Genomic DNA, 20,028 nt, shown 5'->3' with positions numbered 1-20,028 from the left:
CCTTTGACACAGTTATATGCAGAAAAGATATTTATCATATTGCTGATTAAGTGTCAAAATCCAAAAATTTCCAAAAGCGTAATATTTTGTTTGCTAGCCAGCCTGCTTTTGTCTGAGATACTAGCATTTCTCATTTTTTTTTTTCAAACGACTTTAAAAACTATTTGAACAAAACAGGTTCCCTCTTCAGAAACAAAGTGATGTACCGTCAGTGACTTGACGTTCCTTTGAAGCTCTTCATCAGTCCGTGAAGTTAACTGAAATTTCTTTTAAGGAAGATATGAGATATAAGGAAGGAATATGTGAACATTCACAGGCCGAAATAGCAATCGCGACATGCTAGTCTACCAGCTCTTGCGTGGGATTTCAGCATCTCTTTTTGTTTCGAACGATTTGGTGAACTTGTCCCTCTTCAAGCAGAATGTGGTAGAGTTGAATGAATTTCACCTCTTTCCAGAACTGAAGAACTGTCTAGGATGCCAAAGCTGCCAGAATGATGAAGATCTTCAAAGGAATGTCAAGGCCCATTTCACATCACTAGCATTTTTTTTAAAGTGATAGAAAACTTCAGTCACAGATATGACAAACTCCTGAACCTTTTTGGTGTTTATGATAAAAAGTAAATATGATAGCACAAAACTTATGGCAACAAATTCATTTTGCTTTCTACTCTTATGTTTCTTTTACGTCCACTAAAGTTTGAAAAGAAAACTTCCTTCATATTTTAATATTTATAGTTGCAATAGTAAAGATGTGTATTCCCACAGTCTACGCCTGCTGTTAATGAGTCAAGTCACATGACATGTGTAACTGATAGTATCATTTAACTTGCAAATGCATGTTACCTTAAGCTGATAAAACAATGTGAATAGTTTATATTAAAAAGGAAAACAGAATAATAAAAGAAAGCCGAGGAAAAAAATTGAACTGGCAAAAACTTAAAGGATATTTGAACTTTTAGTTCGAAGCATAGTAATTTGATAATATATTTGACATGTACGTTAATTTTAATTTATATTAATTTTGCATCTCAGCAAAGATAATATGAGCAAAAAAAGTATTATTATCGTTGTAAAACATACGAGAATAAATAATCCAGTAACAAAAACAATGAAAAATGTCATCCGAAATTCGACAGAAATCTATTATTTTCAAGCAAAGACCATATATTAAATTTCCTCTTTCCAGGTTTGAGCTACCATGCTCACAAATAATCGTAATTCTAAAAAAAAAAAAAAAAAAAAAAAAAAAAAAAAAAAAAAATTGGAGGGATGGGGGTGGCAGAAAGTATGCAGGCAATATGAAACTTGGGGATTCACTAAATATTCGAAATCAATTTTTTTGGAGGATTCACTAAATATTCTAAATCGAATTCGAATCGAACAAAAGGTAATTAACATAAGTGGTTTAATTGTGGTTCTTGCGCAAGACCGCAAATACTTACATAACACTAGCAAACCACAGAATTACGAATTATAGATATTTGACATAAATTTAGCAATTTTACTGAATCTATCGCGAGTATTTGCATTTTGGGCATATTTTTGTCGCCCAATTAACACGAAAGTCTGACACGAAGCTACACGAGAGAACAAACCAAATCGCATGGTAACATAAGAAATTTCATTGATTTAAGTCATTGCATTTATGAAATATTAGGCTTATATATGCATGTGAAAATACAAACTGACAGACGGTCAACCCTTTGACAGATTTGGTTCATGATTTGATATTTATAATTTAGATAAAAACAAACTTGTGTACCGGATTTTTCTGCCAAGCTATTTGCCATTTATTGTTATAGATGTGTAATATGTTTATGTGTCTAATTGCCAGACTCCCTGTGAATGGATTCCTTAAAAATCTAATAGAAATCTGCAAATTTAATCTTAAGCCTATATGCCAAATCTCATCAGTTTAAATCAAAGCATTTATGAATTATCGCGTTGATAGATAGACAAGCATAAAACCAAAATTAATCTTTCGAACCCAGGAAAGCTTAAAACTTGGAGATTCGCCAAAAATTTCAATTTCAGATTGTTTGAGGATCACAGTACTTCCTCTATACTTCGCGCACAGGGAAGTAAAGATGGGTAACACGAAGAAAAAAAAAATTGCTTTTTTTTTACCTACGTGTTTTTTTTTTAATTGACAGCACTTTCACCTAATTCTTAAATTAATTCTCCATTGTAACTTTATTAGTCTTGTTTTATTTTCTTTCCGTTTTAAATAATCTTTATTGCAATTTTTCATTAACAGAACGAGTTTGGGATTTCTTGAAATACGAAATCTTCTTATAATGAGTGCAAAAATAAGATGCTTCTGTGGGAAGGTATATTTGCTTAAGATCAATCATTGTTCGAATTAGGAGGCTACATTAATCTAATTTAAATCACTTGATTTAAGCATAATAAGTGACGAGGACCGGGTTACTAAATAGGTAAAGTTGGCAAATGTCTATGCTCTCCACAAATTTAGGAGGCTAGTTCTAAACCCTCGAAATGTTCTTTTTTTTATTTGCGGTATTTTGAATAATTTAATTTTGCGCTATCATTTAATTATAAAGATCATGCAATTGAATTTATTCGAATTAAAATCAAGTATTATTTAAAATGATTTTGAATTATATTATTTATTTTATTTATATATTATATTATTTATTTCATTTATATATTATATTATTTATTTCATTTATATATTATATTATTTATTTTATTTATATATTATATTATTATTTATATTATATTATTTTAATAAATTCTAAAAGAATGAAGAATTTTATAATTTAGAAAAAAATCTCATCCAATTATTAAATAGTATTTACATTGAGTAAAAAAAGAGTTTTCTAATTTTATTTTTTACTATTTTGTTTAAAAACACTTTTAAATTTTAATTGAGTATTTTTTTTAAATGCGATGTATTGAAATATTTTTAGAAAGTGATTTGCATTTAAAGGTTTTGCAACTTCAATATGTCAAAATTTGCTACTTAAAACTATTTACATAAAGGTTACATGTGATAAAATAATAATAAATTTTGAAAATTTGGAGAAGAAAGACACTCCGAGGTTTTCTTGTTTAAGGTATACTGTGGGAGATTTAATCTTGGCCCTGTGAGTGGTAAATTATAGTCTGATCAAGGCTACTACTTTCCATTTTCTCGACCTGGGCTGGATTATCATACATTAATAGAGTCTCCCAAGATCTATGTTTGTTTTCCTTGTTAAATGAACATTTCTTCATTTGATACAAAAGGATTTTATAAAAGCCAAATTAAAATCAGGCGCCACATAAACTGTAGAAAAAATATTTGAAGGATTTTTTTTTCATGTTTTATAAACCGTTTGAAAATTATTTTCCACTTTTTCTGCATTGTTTCAGAAATCAGAGTCTTTGGTAAATAAAAGGTGTCCCAAAATGAATGCAAGATTCGAATTTGCCATCACTCGTGCAGTAAAGCATTGCCAACCCTATTAAATAAACCCATTTGACAGCTGATAGCTTAAAGTTAGTAAAAATGGAGTCTTATACAATAGAAAACATGCTTTCATTGTTGAACAATATTTCTAAAATAACGAAAGTTGGTGGTCAAAATTCGAAAATTTGAGAACTGACTCCTAGATCGGGTGATTTAATACCATTGGAATTTCTTTTTATGGGGTTATTTGAAGTCAAAGGTCTATGCCAACAATCCCACAAGCACACGTACATTGAAGGAGGAAATTCAAGGCTGTATCAAGAAATTCAGCCACATTTATGCAAAATGGTCATAGAAATGTTTGAGAAAAAAGTGCGCAATGCTAACAAAGCGGTGGAGGTATTTGCCCAATGTCTTATTCTATTCATAAGCCAACCCTGTGTACTTTAAGATTCAATAAAAATATAACAGCTTAAAGGAGGGAAAAAACTGTGATTTTTATTTAGTTCAAATCTTGCGTTAACACGTTGTTCTCTCGTTTAAAGTTCCATGTCTACAACCCTAAACTATCAGCTGTTAAATGGTTATTTTTAATAGGTTTGCCAACACTTTAATGCACGAAAGGTGACAAATTCAAATCTTGCGTTTATTTTGCGACACTCTTTATATAAATTATGTAAAGATAACATTTTAAAATTATTTTTTAATTTTTACATTTTGTTAGGATTTTTAAAACCTTTTTCATAGCACACTTTCATTTTCTTCACGGAGAACAATAGCGTGGGCTGGAAACTCTTTCTAGTTGCATGCCACAAATATATCTACTGTTTGAGGAATTTTCCAGCAGCTCTTTCAGAAGTTTTCCTAACTACCTCTTCCAGCCTGAATATTTCTACTAAAATTATGTGAAATACGACTAATGATCATGAAATGCTACTTGTAAACAACCATCAAACGTGCATCTAGACGAACACATCGATGGAACAACAGAAAGTATACCAAAGCAGTCAGAAACAAAACAACTCAATTTACCGATTAGCGTCTTTTGTATCATTTGGGCAACAGCCTGGACACGCATCGCAGGAGAAAGTGGACAAGTAGCCTGGAGGCTCGGACAAAATCGGGGTCGCGGCCGAGAATTTGAGAATCAAAAGAAAATTTTCTAGGATGATCGCGCGGGGAGGGTGACAAACACGTGACCAGAATTCGCTGGCCATTTCCGGCTCGAAAACGAGTTTCGGACGGCCCAGATATCTTTTCTAGAGACATTAGGCACGAATAACGGCAGTAATGGGTCACTTTCATTGCAATGCAGCGATATTCAGTTAATGCCAATCAAAAGATCTATTGTTTACAAAGGGTAGCCGGCGGGCGGTTTTGATGGTTTTTGTATCAAATGGAGTCATGCCGGGATTGTTCAAAGACAAGGGCTTAGTGTAACGAAGAATGTGATTTCTCTTGTTAACAAATCATTGTAATTGAATGGTAGATATATATTGATGTTAAATGCATGCGATTGCTTGTTATCAGATGTCAAACTGATTGTTTAATATGGCATACATTGTTCCAGATTTTATTTTTGGTGATTATTTTTAGTGTTCGTCAAGATAATTCGTTTTAAGACCTGAATTTGGATTTATTGGAATTAATTCAATAGAAAGTGAGGGGAGGGGGTGTTGATCTCTGTATAGTTAATATATTATGAATAAATATTACTCACTAATCCGTTGTAACATATTTTCTATATTTCTGTATTAAAAAAAGCTTTTAAGAACTGTGTTTTTATTATTATATTTATATTGCAAATATTTTTTTTAAATAAAAACTTAGAATGTAAAAAAACAATACATTACAACTTGAGGCTTATATGTAAGTACTCTAAATTGGAACTTTATTTATATTTTTGGCTTTTAATGACTTCTATTAATATTGGCTATTCTACTTCTATTCTATTTGGCTTTTAATGACTTTCTATTAATATTTGTTGTTGCTGAATTTTCATATCTCAGAATACTCCAGTGTTCAAGCTTTTTTTCCCCCTTTGAATTCTCTATTTTTGACAAGAAACATTTTTCTACATTTTTTATATACTAATTATTATGGGCTTCTTTAAAGATTTCTTTTGTTTTTAATATTTTCTAATTTTTAGTCTCTGATATTATTTAGCAGTTTTGGTTATTATATTTTTAATTTTTATTATAAATTTCATAGAATTTTGTTGTCATTTTTTTTTTTTTACAAATGCACCTCCAAATAGTGATTCACATATTTAATAAAGTGTGATTTAATTAATAGTGATTCACATATTTAAGTTCTGAAAATACAGCATTAAAATGTAAGCAGTAAAGCACTGTTACGCAGAATTTCAGAACATTAATTCATCAGGAAGAGACTGAAATATTGATTATAAAATTTCATCTTCACGACAAAAGTAAGTTAAATTTTAGTAACTCTCCTCCATAAAAAAATTTCAATGAAAAATTATTGTAATGAAAATTTGTGGCAACACTTCAGACATTTGTGTGAAGTAGCTGCAATTTTAGTTTGTCTAATCGTAAGCACATTTGTCTAGACGTAAACATGGCTTGGCAACTTAAAATGGCAAACAAATTGGAAATTTACTCAATGATTCTTTTTTATTAGATCAAAAGCTGCAACTGTATTGAAATTTATTGTCAGTGAGTGAGTGATATGAAGTGTATGGTGAAAATGCGATATGTCAAAGTACCTCGAATTGGTGGAATATATTAGAGAATGGACTTACAGATATTGACGACACTAACCGCAAGGGAAGACCATCTGTAAAAATTTCGGCAATCGCTGCTCGCGCGAATGACGCTAGATGGTATTTCTTTGCAGAAGGTAATGCAAAACGTGTTGAAAGTTGAAACTACATAGAAAAGTACATTATCATGGAATTTTGGGAAAGAAATAAAATTATTGTAAATTTTGATCTTATTTTGCTTTCTGTTGCTGTTGTTTCTTATGACACTAGCCATTAACAAGCCCGCTATTACGAAGCCAGCGAACTTAAGCCGTTGGCGGAGAGTCTCTTGTTTTTATAGCAGCGCCAACTAGGGCCAAGAGTACGACTTTGCTACTCACGCATCACTCATTCGCTTGCACAACCCCTTTTTACAGGAGGGCACATTCACACATCTCACAGATAAAACAACCATGCCCGAACCGGGACTCGAACCCGTGACGCCCAGATCACGGGGAAGACGCGCTAACCCTATGCCAGGACGCCGGCATTTTGCTTTCTTAAGCAGTGCAACTAATTATTTGATTGGCCATTATAAAAAAAGTATGCATTCGAATGGTTAATCGCAATGTAATTGAGAGAAATTTATGATTTGAAATTTTTACCGTATATTTTAATCCAAGAGAAGAATATTACTTTTCCTGATAAGTGATATTTCAGGAGTTTACTGGCATAAAAGCAATTTTTTTAGTATGCTACGCCATATGTATGTTGTAAACTTAAGTTTTGCTTTAAAAGCTTGTTCAAAAAATTCTGCAGTATACCTTTATTAATCAATTTGTATAATCTGCGTATAATTTACCTCGGGGAAAAAACACCTTTAAACTGTTTAGACAAAATAAATAAATAAAAATAACTAGGAGAATAGCAATAAAGGAGTTAACTCTCCTGCAAAAAAAACTGTGGACATTGAACAGAAATTAAGACTAACCCTTAAACAATTGAGAGACCTGTGGATTTCCAACTGAATCAGAACGGCGAAATATTCTTTCAATAAACTGTATTATGTAATTAAGACTGCAGAGACCGCTGTACTGTCAACCTGTTAATCCAATATCCTGAATGTAAAACTATTGAAAAATATTTTCCAACACTCGTTGAATCATATCTCATTCCCATTTGAAATGTAAACAAAACGGCTTTGTTACGATTTCTTAAAGACGCTGTTAGGAGGGGGCGGGGGACGGCAGACTGACCTGCCTGCCTCCTTGCAAGAGGACATTAATCAAGCAAGCTCAATTAACGCTAGCTCTGTTGGAAACTCGCGCCATCCTTGCCAATGACACATTGCATAACAGGTCTTAACAAACGTTGAGTAATTTATTTGGTTCCGGTTGTTTCTCGAGAATGCCTTGTCTGGAGATGCATAGGATGGTCAAATTTTTTTTTTCTGGATTGCAAAAATTATTTTAAAAAACTATTATAAGTTGATATATGGTTGTTTTGATGTACAAACGTTTTATAATATCCACATAAGAGCAATAAATTTCAATACGAGCGCTTTTGGCAGCTCGAAGAGTGTCAAGGCATACTAATTCTCGCCAACATTTAAACCTTTACACTAGACACAGCGTTTGTTTGTCTAACTTTGAGTGTATCAATATCGTCAACTGCTGTTTCAAAACACGGCCCTATATGGGACCCCAAAATTAACATTGAACAGTAATGAACAATCTGAATTTAGGGAATTAAAAAACACATTGAACTTTTTTCTTCGTTGACGACATTTTGATTACAATCGAATGTAAAAATCACTATTTTTGCATCATTTGTATTATTTATTGGACTGAAATAAATTTCAGAACACGATGATTCTATTGTGAAATTTTTGTCATGTCATCTATTTCGATGAACTATATTCTTATCCCAACAAAAAAACTTACTATTTTAAACTACACCTATGTATTAAATATTGGGTATTATGATGTTTCGCTACACAAAGTGTTGAAATTAATCTCTTCTAATAATAAAGACGAATGTGTGTGTGTGTGTGTGTGTGTGTGTGTGTGTGTGTGTGTGTGTGTGTGTGCGCGTGTGCTTGTGTGTGTGTGTTGTGTTGAGGCTTTACAGGCCAGACAGTTTAACCTTCAGCTACTAAGTTAGCTCATATATCTCTTCAAGAGTGGAACTTTGTACCTCGGAAACCTTTTTTCAAATTTTCTTAAATAAAGAAAATAATATAGGAAAAACAAATTTCACGTTTCAAAATAAATAAAAAAATTAATATTATCAAGTCATTCAAATTTTTCCTGTATTTTTCAATATTTTTTTAGATATAATTTTTGAAAATTTTCAGCAATAGATTATTACATTGTTGTCCTTAAATTAAAACCATTTGTTTCATCAAATATTTAATCACGTGATTTTTCTACTAATGTTGAAATCTAAAGAAGAATTCGGTTTAGTATTTATGAGATTTACAAGATGAATTAAAACGTGAATTTTCAAAATCTCACACTCTAAAAGATCAATGGACCGTACATTTTAGATTTTAACAACACTATGACGTCATGGGACTGGTCCCTATTAGGAATGTTCATGCATACAAAGTACAGATCATGTTAGACAGTTAACACGACTTTAATATATGAAAGTTTTGTTAAAAATCATGAACTTGGATTCATATCTCAGCGATTGAGTTGAAATAAAATATAACAATTTCCCGGCAAGCCAGGCTTGTCGCCAAAAGCAACTAGCCTTATAATCTGGCGAAATTCGTCCAGATTATAAGGCAAGGAATTTTATATAAAAAAATTATTTTGAGATATCTCTCGAAAATGGAGTGTGTTGATGAGCTATTGAAAATACTTCTAGAGACCATATATCTCCAAGAAAATTCGGTGCAAAGATTGTGATTGTGAGATTCTGACAAATTTTCTCCTTCAACAGAATGTACAGTTAATTAATTTTTTTGAGATTTCTTCCAAAAATGAAGGATGGTAGTTTGTGGACGATCACTGGTGAGGTATTAAAGTAGGCACGAGCTTTCTAATAATTTATTAACGAAATCGAATCAGAAATTGGGACTGAAATCAGAATTGGCTCGTTAATTTTGCCAATTATTTCAAATATATAGATAAATTTGATTAGAATTTCTGCAAAAATAAGAGAATTATTTTCTTTCCTTCTGGCAACCAAACGATGTTACACCAAAGAGTTCGAAATTCAAAATTTTTAATCAAAAATTCCCCTAAGCGAATTGTAAATAAATTACGAGCTATATATAGGGTGTTCATTAATTATTGTCGGGGTTTCCGTACCTCATAACTTTCGAATAAAAAATATTACGCAAAAACCGATTACGTATTCGTAAATTACAACTCAAAGAATTTTATTAATGATATTAAAGTGTAAAGCTTGCACAATTTCCACTTTGTAGGTATTCAGCTGAAGGCGATTCTTTGAGTGGTACTTTACGAATACATAATTCTTTGAGTTGTAATTTAAGAATATATAATTCTTTGAGTTGTAATTTACGTATTCATAATTCTTTGAGTTGTAATTTACGAATACATAATCGCCTTCAACTGAATACCTACAAAGTGCAAGTTGTGTAAGCTTTACACTTTAATATCATTAATAAAATTCTTTGAGTTGTAATTTACGAATACGTAATCGGTTTTTGCGTAATATTTTTTATTCGAAAGTTATGAGGTACGGAAACCCCGACAATAATTAATGAACACCCTGTATTTTAGAACTCAAAACGTGACCATGAAATGCAATCTGAATTTCGATCTTAAGAGAAAAAATAAATCTTTAATACTCTTTAAATTGATGCATGTAAAAAAAAATGAAGAATAATCCGAAGATTTATGATTTATTTCCAAAATCTCGGTTTTTGGTAGAAGGAAGTTATTAACAAAACGAGTCAAGGTTGACATGCAAAAAGAGTGATACCATTTTATGCTGTAACAACCATTCTTCCGGAACGAATTATGCGAACTATTACGTCACAGTGATAGTCACTGAAAGCACTCGAGGCAATACCGAAACGACCGATTTCGAAAATATGTCCAAAGAAAATCGGAAAAGGGTTATTACAAACATCAAGCGGCCATCTTCTACGTTGATAGACAGACGGCACGTTATGTGGTTCGTAAAATCTAGTTGAAACCACATCTGGGTAACTTTATGTAATAAGGGTGTCTTTTTAATTGGACTGAATTTTTTATAGTTAAAAGCGTAATGGATTTCTGCTATGTAAAGCAGGACACACTTTCGTCGGTTCTGACAGATGTGTTTCGGCTTTGATGTTGTATTGTTTAAATGTTGTTTTTTTTTCTCGTTTAAAATTATGAATATCTGGATACAGAACGTAGTTTTGTTTGAGTTTTGAAAGGGTATTATGAAAGCGAATTTTTGGATTGTACAAAACAAAATCGAAATATATCCTAGTTTATCGTTGATACATTTTGCATTTCATCATCTGAACAAGCAATTAAGAATATTAATCGCCTTTGGCGACCAGCGTGTTCTACCAGATTATTATCGTTTAATTACTAATATGCAATATATTTTTTTAATTTCACATTTTATTAAATAAAACTGAAAGAAAATGAATTTTATAAAATCATTCTACTACAAATTACTTCCTATAGAAATTAAAAATTGTATATATAAACTAAAAAGTGGAAATAAAATTTCGATTTTGGAGTTGATATCCCAATACAGTAATTTTTTAAAAGAGTATTTATGGGAAAAGCACGTGATTAAAAATTGATTGATAAGTTTGAAATTCATCAATAATTTTTAATACTTTATTTTACAGACCTTGCATCAAATTAAATTTTAAAAATTAAAATTAAGAAATTGTTGAACGAAAATGAAATTAATGCCATTAAAAAACTTGTTTGAGTTTTAAGATAATGCAAAAATTTTTATGACATTATAGTTTAGGAAGATACGAACATCAACTTCTAAAGGAAGTTATAAGAATTAACTATCTAGCGATGGTTGAGATAGACAGGTTTCGTATTTGATTAAACTTTTTGTTTGACGCCTATTCTATCACATTTTTTTCTTTTGCATCTTCTTTCCTCTGAATGTATATGGATTTCAGTGATACGGCGAGACCTCTTCCGAGTATTTCTTATTATATTTTTTATTTCCATAAATTTACTAATCGAAGAGCTAAATTACACACAAATGTAAAAAGATTCAATGAAGCAGTCAGCAACGTGCTATAATTTGTTTACAATTGAATGTTGCCATTCGACAATAAATCTGTGTTACCGACGATAATTTTTTTTTATATATAGGTAATTTATTTAATAGAAAAATGTCAATGAAATCTATCACGACAGTAGGTCCAAGTTAATAATATGGGAAAGCATAATAATTTGAAATTTTCTTATTAATAATTAACGCATTTAATATGATAATGTTGATAATAAATACATATAACCTATAAATTTTGGTAAACATAAACTGTAAATGAGGAACCAAATGCTTCGCAAGGCACGATGTTGAACTTAGAACTAGTAAATATAACAACTACAAGTAAATATTTCTTGTATATCAGGTACTTATTTAAGAAAGTTTTTTTTTTTTTCAAAATTATTATCATATTAATTGCTTAGAAATTATTTTTTACACAACTTTTATATTATAAATATAAGTTCTCAGAAATTTTAATTATAATTTTGATAAATTTATCAATTTTTCTTCAATTTTGATAAATTTATCAAAATATTAAAAAAAATACAACAAAACGTTTTATTGTTTTTAATAACTGCTCTTGTACGCTCGTGTACTGTAGCAATATTAAAGGTACTTTTTTTGTATGTATGTTATCTTTTCTATAATAAAAAGCAAATGTTAGAAAATAGTATAATGACAGATGACTCAATCTCAAAACGTTATAATACTACGATGTTTAGGACTAGAGGTTCGAAAGTCGTTATTTTCTTTTTCAAAAGCTAAAATGCCACTATATTACATTGAATATGTTTTTTAGAAAATTATATATTGCATATTCACTTAGATGGATGGAAAACCGAATTTCGGCTTAAACATTGGATAACTGGGGGCTCTAGACATATTTCAACGGAAACCCAGTCTTGCAGTTTTCCTTCTGTAAGCTAAATTTGACTCTAGGGACCATATATTCTTGATGGAAAATATGGGAAGTAAAATTAAATCATGACAGGACACTGTCTACCAGACTTATTAATTGATATAAATACATTTTTTAAACTTTCAAAATGTTGCTAAAATGAGTTTATATGAGTTATTGCAGAAAAACGTCAACATTTCGAATAATTTTTAATTATTTAAAATTCCATAAAAAGAGTTTTCAGTTCTCATCTTCCTCCGTATATTTTCATCTTCTAAAGATCCAAAATACATTTGTGCCAAATTTGTTCCAATTTATGTCTTTTAAACTTTCCGAACCTCCAAAGTACATCTGCACCACACACACACACACACACACACACACACACACACACACACACACACACACACACACACACACACACACACACACACACACACACACACACACACACACACACACACACACACACACACACACACACACACACACACACACACACACACACACACATTCTAATAATAAAAAAGAATACTACTAATAATAATTTTTTAATGATAAGGCATGAAGAGTGAAAATATATTCAGATTTTTAAATATATTATTTGGTTGAATCTTGTTTCTGAATCAGCTGTGCTCAAATAAGAATATTGATACGTATATAGTATAAAGAATATTGTAATAATAATATTGTACGTATGGAATAAATAAGAATATTGTACGCAATAAGAATATTGATACGTAGGAATATTGCACAATAAGAATATTGTACGTATTAAATAAATAAGAATATTATACGTATTAAATAAATAAGAATATTGTGCGTATTAAATAAACAAGAATATTGTACGTATTAAATAAATAAGAATATTGTACTTATTAAATAAATAAGAATATTTTACGTATTAAATAAATAAGAATATTATACGTATAAATAAATAAGAATATTGTACGCAATAAGAATATTGATACATAGGAATATTGCACAATAAGAATATTGTACGTATTAAATAAATAAGAATATTATACGTATTAAATAAATAAGAATATTGTACGTATAAATAAATAAGAATAGTGTACTTATAAATAAATAAGAATATTGTACGTATGATGCACACTAACCGACTACAATCAAAGTATTGAAGAGACAAGAAATTATATTCTAAAATTGATTGATTGAGGATTTTTTTTTAAATACAATGTTGTTCTATCCTATCAAAAGCAATAGCAGAATTTTTATATATATTTTATTTTGTGTTTCAGCTGATTTTGGTCAAGGCGAAAATTGAAAGGGAGATACGAAAGTAGCAAGGATAGTCACACGAGATATTGAAACATTCGCTGGAAAGTAAGTCAAAACATATCATATTTATTGGTCTCTCTTTCTTATTTTAAACACCACTCAATAATTTTTATGTCTTTTTTATTTTCACGTATACGTAGTATAGGGAAAGTATAGCAATCGTCAAAAAATTCGAACTTCGGATTTAGACGAATCTTCACGTTTTAGGAATCAGAGTTCGAAAAACACATTTTTGGAAAACATCTATCTGCCTGTGACACAGATAACTCAAAAACCGTTTGAGCTAGACATTCGAAATTTGTATACTGTCTTTAAAATAAATTTGCATATTTCGGTCAAATTTTGAGAAAAATCTGTTCGGAGGAAGTCCGCCTGTCTGTTCAAGTATAAGTTAACACGATAACTATAAAACGAAGAGAGTTAGATAGATAAGATTCAGTACACAGATTTAACATCGATAATCTAGACACTATCGAATTTTGAACCAAAGCCAATAAGGGATTGATTGTTTGTCGGTTTGTATTTTTAAAATTATGTAAATGCAATAACACAAAGACTTAATTATTTAAATTCATTAAATTTGGTAGGGGATTTTGTTGCTAGAAGTGTAGTTGTCAAATTTTTTTTCAATCAGTTTGGTTTGGTTTGGTTATATTAACGTCCCGTTTGAAGCAACACTAGGGCTATTTTGGGACGGACCTCGTCATTTTGAACCGCGGTCAGATGACGAAGACGACATCTGAGCTGGCACCCCCCTCTCCACACCACACCACACCACACCAGCGGGAGGACGTTTGGCCATGACGGATTTAACGTGCAACAGACCCTCTTACACGACGGTTCTTCGGTGGAATCGGGTCACCAACCTGAAACCCTCGGGTTCCGAAGCCGAGACCTTACCACCAGGCCACCGCGGCCCTTCAGTCAGTTTGGAAAAGCGCATCTAAAACACAAATTCGATTTTCGGATACTATTAATCGCATACCAGAGATAAATCATAAAAAAATCGCCAAGTATGACACTATACTTCCGGTAAAAATGCTAAATACACATAATAGATCGTAATTATTACGCGCCAGTGCCCTGCAAGGCGTTCTCTGGCATGACAAGTTTATTAGAAAGCATGAGAGAAAGTTTTAGAGTATCCACTATTCCTGATTATTATTACTAGACGCTTTGGAAATCTGCTAGTTATCTCAGAATATTGACTTTTCTAGGTGTTAAACTATTAATAAAGAATACATTTACTAAAATTTCACCTTGTAAAAAACATGATTTAACCCTTTGTCAGGCCTTGGGAAGTATGTTTCTCACCAAATTTATCAATCTTTGTATGAAATTATGTAAGTTGGCATCAGTTCTGACACATTTTTTTACAAAGACAGAAACTTAGATGCTTCAGTTCTTTGTCTCACATAAAATGAGATGTGTCTTGGTTTGTCATTTAATTATTAATTAACCAAATTAATTAATCAATCAAATTAAATTTATATAACAAGCTAAATGAATCCCTTTTCTTATTCTAATTTCAAGCCTAAAAGTATTTTAAGATAATATGACTAGAAAAAAATGGCCCTTTAAAGGGTTAAATAGAATCTAGTGATCGGGCAACTTAAAAATGTATGTACGCTAATCTATTATATATTCTTCAAATGTATTAATCAACCAAGTGGAAAAGTTTAGGAAATTAATTAAGTCACAAACTTGAATCTCTAAAGATTATTTGGCCCAATTTCCATCTTGTATTATGTGTATTCGAAATGAAGCAGAAACCGTTACAAGACAGATTATAATTGTGAGATATGTTATCTGTCCTCTAAATTAGACAAGGGATTAAAATTAGGAAGGAATTAGACAAAATTTCCCCCCTTATCTGTGGTCTTTGTAAAATTAGATTAGCATAATTCGTTTTACCACCGACTTGATTCATTTTTTCTAATCTCTTGTTGTGGTAATTAGAAGATAACAACTTTCCTTTATATCTTGCAAAGCAAATTTTCTTCTCGCCACCTTTGTAGAACACAAATATTGTACGATATTAAACAATATTCTCAATATAAAATAATGTCGTTGAAAATGGGACAGTCCATACGTTAACGTACGTGGCATAGAAATCGCTGTTATTACTTATTGTCGAATGGCAACAGTAAAATATAAACAAACCATCATACAAATCTTCATTTTGCTTCAGTGAATGAGTTTACAATCGCATTGAATACAATGCTCCGCGTATCTAAATTAATGGAGCTGAAAAATATTATTGGAAATGTTCTGGAGATGGTTCTGAGATGGAGAGTCCAGTAGGTTAGAGAAAAAAAGATCTAAAATAAATCAAGAAATAAGTTTCAAACAGACACTTTAATCGAATGCAAAAAATAAATTTAACTTTCTCCAGGTGGCTTGCTTGCGGAAATTGATGTTCATATCTTTCAAAACAATTATCTTAAAAAATATTATTTGTGCTATCTCAAAATTCAAAAAATTACCTTTTTAATGATATCAATTTCATTTCCTTGCAATTTTCCCTTAGTTTCATAATATTTTTTTTTCAGTTTGATAAATTGCATATAACAATGCTTTTAATTACTGTAATGGAATTCAATCTCATCCGTCAAAGCATTCAATCGCGTCTGTTTCTCATTATTAACTTCATAATAGGATTTTCACTTCCGCTTTTATTTCGCAATATATACATTTTTTAATTTTCAATAAAATGATTCAAATGAATAAATATTTTTCAATTGTATTGAATAAAAAAATGAAATATTTTTTTAAAGTGCATGTCATGATTCATTTAACAGGCCTAAAAAAATCAACAATCTGGTCTAACAAATTGGTTACCAAAGGCGGTTAGTAATATAGTATCTCATAGTATTATACAATATTGTGCAACAGATTGAGATACTTGGCAGTGGCATAAAAGATTAAAGCATGTTATGGCATGTCTGTAAAATATGAATCAGAGAAAGAAGATTATAAATTTTGCAGAATAATTAGTGCCTAGTAACAAAATGATCACTATTATATAACTGGCAGCTTTAAGGTTACCGGTTTTCCTCCAAAAGAAACACAAATCGAGGTCAGTTTCCCCTAAAAGTCTTCCACAATGGCAATCCCCTCTTCCCATATACTGGACAGAATTAGATTGCTATTTAGATTCTACAAAATCACTTTGACCAACAAAAGATGTCAAATATACACTTTACCACGTGTCTCCGACACATGAATCTGATTAGATATCCCAGACTAGAGTGGTGTTGATTAGAGTTACCTCTATCGTTTGCCAGAAACGTGATATTCTTTATTAGTGAAAGAAATTTGGTACATCTTTATATGTCACAAGTATAATTGCTCAATAAAAATAATATATGTTTAAGATGGCATTAGCATTTGCTAAAAAAAATTGTTGTGATTTATGATATAAAAATAATTTTTTAAAAATTGCAGAAGTCTAGAATAGAACGTATAATAAATATTTACGGTCAAGTAAATAAGAGAATCTAATAAATAATTGATGAGCATGATTTTAATAATATATGCTCTTATTCTCACCTCGAACCAACACAACATAACAATTTTAGAATTAACCAATGAAGAACGTGATTAATTCAAAATAAAACGAGCCAATCAACGAAATCCTCGTACTCACATATCTAACCAGAAGGAGTTGTCTCCCTAAAACTTTCTCGCTTACTCTTTAATAAAGGTGTTATCCCAGAGAAAGCCTTGTATGGCATTGGCGCACAATAATTATGAAATACTGACTATTGGCGCGAATTTAGCATTTTTACTAAATCTATGGTATCATCCTTGGCGAGTTTATTGGCGATTAATCCCTGGCATGGGCTTAATAGTATCCGAAAAAAGAATTTGTGTACGTGTAAGAATTTAAACACGTTTTTACCAACTGATTGTAACCAAAATGTGACAGAGTTGACAAACTGCAGTTGTAGTCAAACAATGATATACCAAATTTCATATATTTAAATTATCGCGTTTTTGTACTATCGCGATTATATGTTTCTGGAAGTACAGACAAACAGATGATCAACCCTTAGTTGTATTTGACTTCACAATAGATTTTAAATCTATGTACCAAATTTTGTGTATTTAATTTTCTTTGTTTTGTAGTTATTCTATTAACTTTTATTCGGATAGTTAGGCAGACATACAGACTTCTTCTGAACGGAGTTTTCTCAAAACTTGATAGAAATCTACAAACAGGATCTGAAAATTGTGTACTAAATTTCATCCGTCTAGCTCATAGATGTTTGGGTTATTTTTGTCACAGACAGACAGACGAATATTTTCTAAAAATATATTTTTCGAATTCAGCGAGGTGTAAAACGAAAAGATTCGTCAAAATCTCAATTTCGAATTTTTTGACGATTACTATACTTACTCCATACTTCGGATACAAGAAAATAAAAATGTATAGGGTTTTTCACAACGTCAGGGATCTTTATCCCCCGTTGAGGAATTTTAGAAAAGAGAGCGTCGATTCAGGTATCATTCTGACCATTAGGCCACTGTTTGGGATTTCATGTCCATCCCAAAATAACTTTGTTAAAAAATGGTGCCATTCTAATAAACTAAGCTAAGATGTTGTCATTTAATTAGGAAAAATTTAATTCATTTAATTACATAACAGAATCACTTCAACTGATGTGTTAAAATCTATTTGAATCAATGGACTGCAAACTATATGCTTGCTCTCTGTTGCACTTAAAATATTAATTAAAAACTAATTTTACACAAAATTGCAGAAAAATATAAATTTTTGGCGTATTATAAATAATCTGAAACAAAGTTTTTCGTGGCTGTTGTATAGTGAATCAGTTAATAAACCGTAAGAACAAAGACATTTTTATTTATAATGGGATTTACACCCAGCCAGCTACAATACATTCAGTAAGAACACGCATGCGCAGAAACTGTACAGTAGCAAGTACTTGTCGTGTCGAGACAAGAACTTTCTAATTGGCCACTCTTTCAGTGCATGCGTAACTTACTGGAATCTTATAACTGGCTGAGTGTAAACTCACCTGTTAAATCTGTAGCAAAGTAAACAAAGTTAAAACCACGGAAAAAAAAGAAAACAATTCTGTGAATAGTGCGCTGAATTTTAATGATATTTGATTTTGATTTGAACAAATTTGAGTGCACGACCCTAGCAAATCATATGAAAAATTCAAATTTGAAAATATCAAGAAGAAAAATTTGAAGCCATTGGTGTTTGTCAGTTTCTAAGAAACTACCTGCTTTGCTTATTTGATAAGAAGTCCTATTGTTTCTAGTTGATACAATAGGACGTTACGGCAACTTGTTCTTGCATATCTTGGGTTGAAGCCTCAAAAATTTGCTTACTTTCGGAATGGTGTTTCTAAAGAAACGCAATTTGTTTTGAATAATCACCGAAACCACTCGAAATGCATTCATTCATGAACATGATTAAACGAAGCACGCAAAATCGCTAATGAAGAAAATTACTTTCTCCGTTATCTCAGAGTTGAGGTCAGTCGCTGAAAAACCGACTTGAAATTAAACCACTCATTTGAATTACCTACCGAAGCAGAATTACCTACTGTCGGCGCAAACCTACTGAGCAGTCAACAGTGTGGTACGCTTGTCTTTTAAAAGCACCGAAGCAGAGCTAATGGGATTTCTCATGCTGCTTTTGTAAGTGACGAAGAAGTGACATTGTAGATCAGAAATCGTCGTTGTGTAACGTCTGTGAGTCTGTCACCTACTTAAGCATGGGAAAATCCGGTGAAATCGGGGGAAGTTCCATAAAAGCCATTGGGAACCTGAGAAAATAAATGTAGGATTTTAAAATACGACATCAGAGTTAAATGTCTGTAGAAAAATTAATTTGGTTCAGCATTTAGTGTTTTTGAATGGAATTTATTTTGTGTTTGAGTTTGTGTTTTATAACACAAAAGCTTTCTTTGGGTTGGCTGCACCACAATCATGGTATTGAAATATTTATATGAATTTATAGTAAAATAGAAACATGCCATGTGAATAAAGTCCAAAAAAATGTAAAAAAAAGATACAATCATTTAAAAACAAGACAATGTTGATGCATGGCACAGTATCAAAAAGCGTGGCAAATTTTTAGATATGATTATAAAGACTTACATTTTTTAAAAAGATGGGAACGCTAACTGATTTTTGAAAAGCAAATCTCCGTTGAGACATCTGAAAAAAAAAAAATAAGGCTGTGAAGTACACTCTATAAGAACATGTAAAACATACATTGAGCAGTTGCAAATTGAGAAAAATGGTACAAGTTTCACAGCAGCAAATATCGGTGGGTAAATCAGTTCTCAACCTTGTTAAAATGATACCCAGTTTTCTGGATAATGCGAACCAGAGATATATTACAGGCCTAACTGCATGAAATTTAATATAAATCTGTAAGTTCTTATTAATTTAAAATTAAAAATGTAAAATATAGTATATATATTTCTTATAATCCGAAAGA

At 31.1% G+C, this 20,028-nt stretch overlaps 1 protein-coding gene across 2 annotated transcripts in view; it reads left to right on the top strand.

Annotated features, from left to right (window-relative positions):
* Positions 1 to 20,028, top strand: part of LOC129976269 (clavesin-1-like) — a 106,436-nt gene that overhangs the window by 33,250 nt on the left and 53,158 nt on the right. For both annotated transcript variants that reach the window (XM_056089749.1, XM_056089750.1), the window contains exon 3: positions 13,502 to 13,586. The gene's annotated coding sequence lies outside the window, so the exon portion shown is untranslated. The remainder of the gene's footprint in view (positions 1 to 13,501; positions 13,587 to 20,028) is intronic.

Source organism: Argiope bruennichi, chromosome 7 (assembly GCF_947563725.1).
Source record: "Argiope bruennichi chromosome 7, qqArgBrue1.1, whole genome shotgun sequence".
NCBI lineage: Eukaryota > Metazoa > Arthropoda > Arachnida > Araneae > Araneidae > Argiope > Argiope bruennichi.
This window is presented reverse-complemented; position numbering and strand designations above follow the sequence as displayed.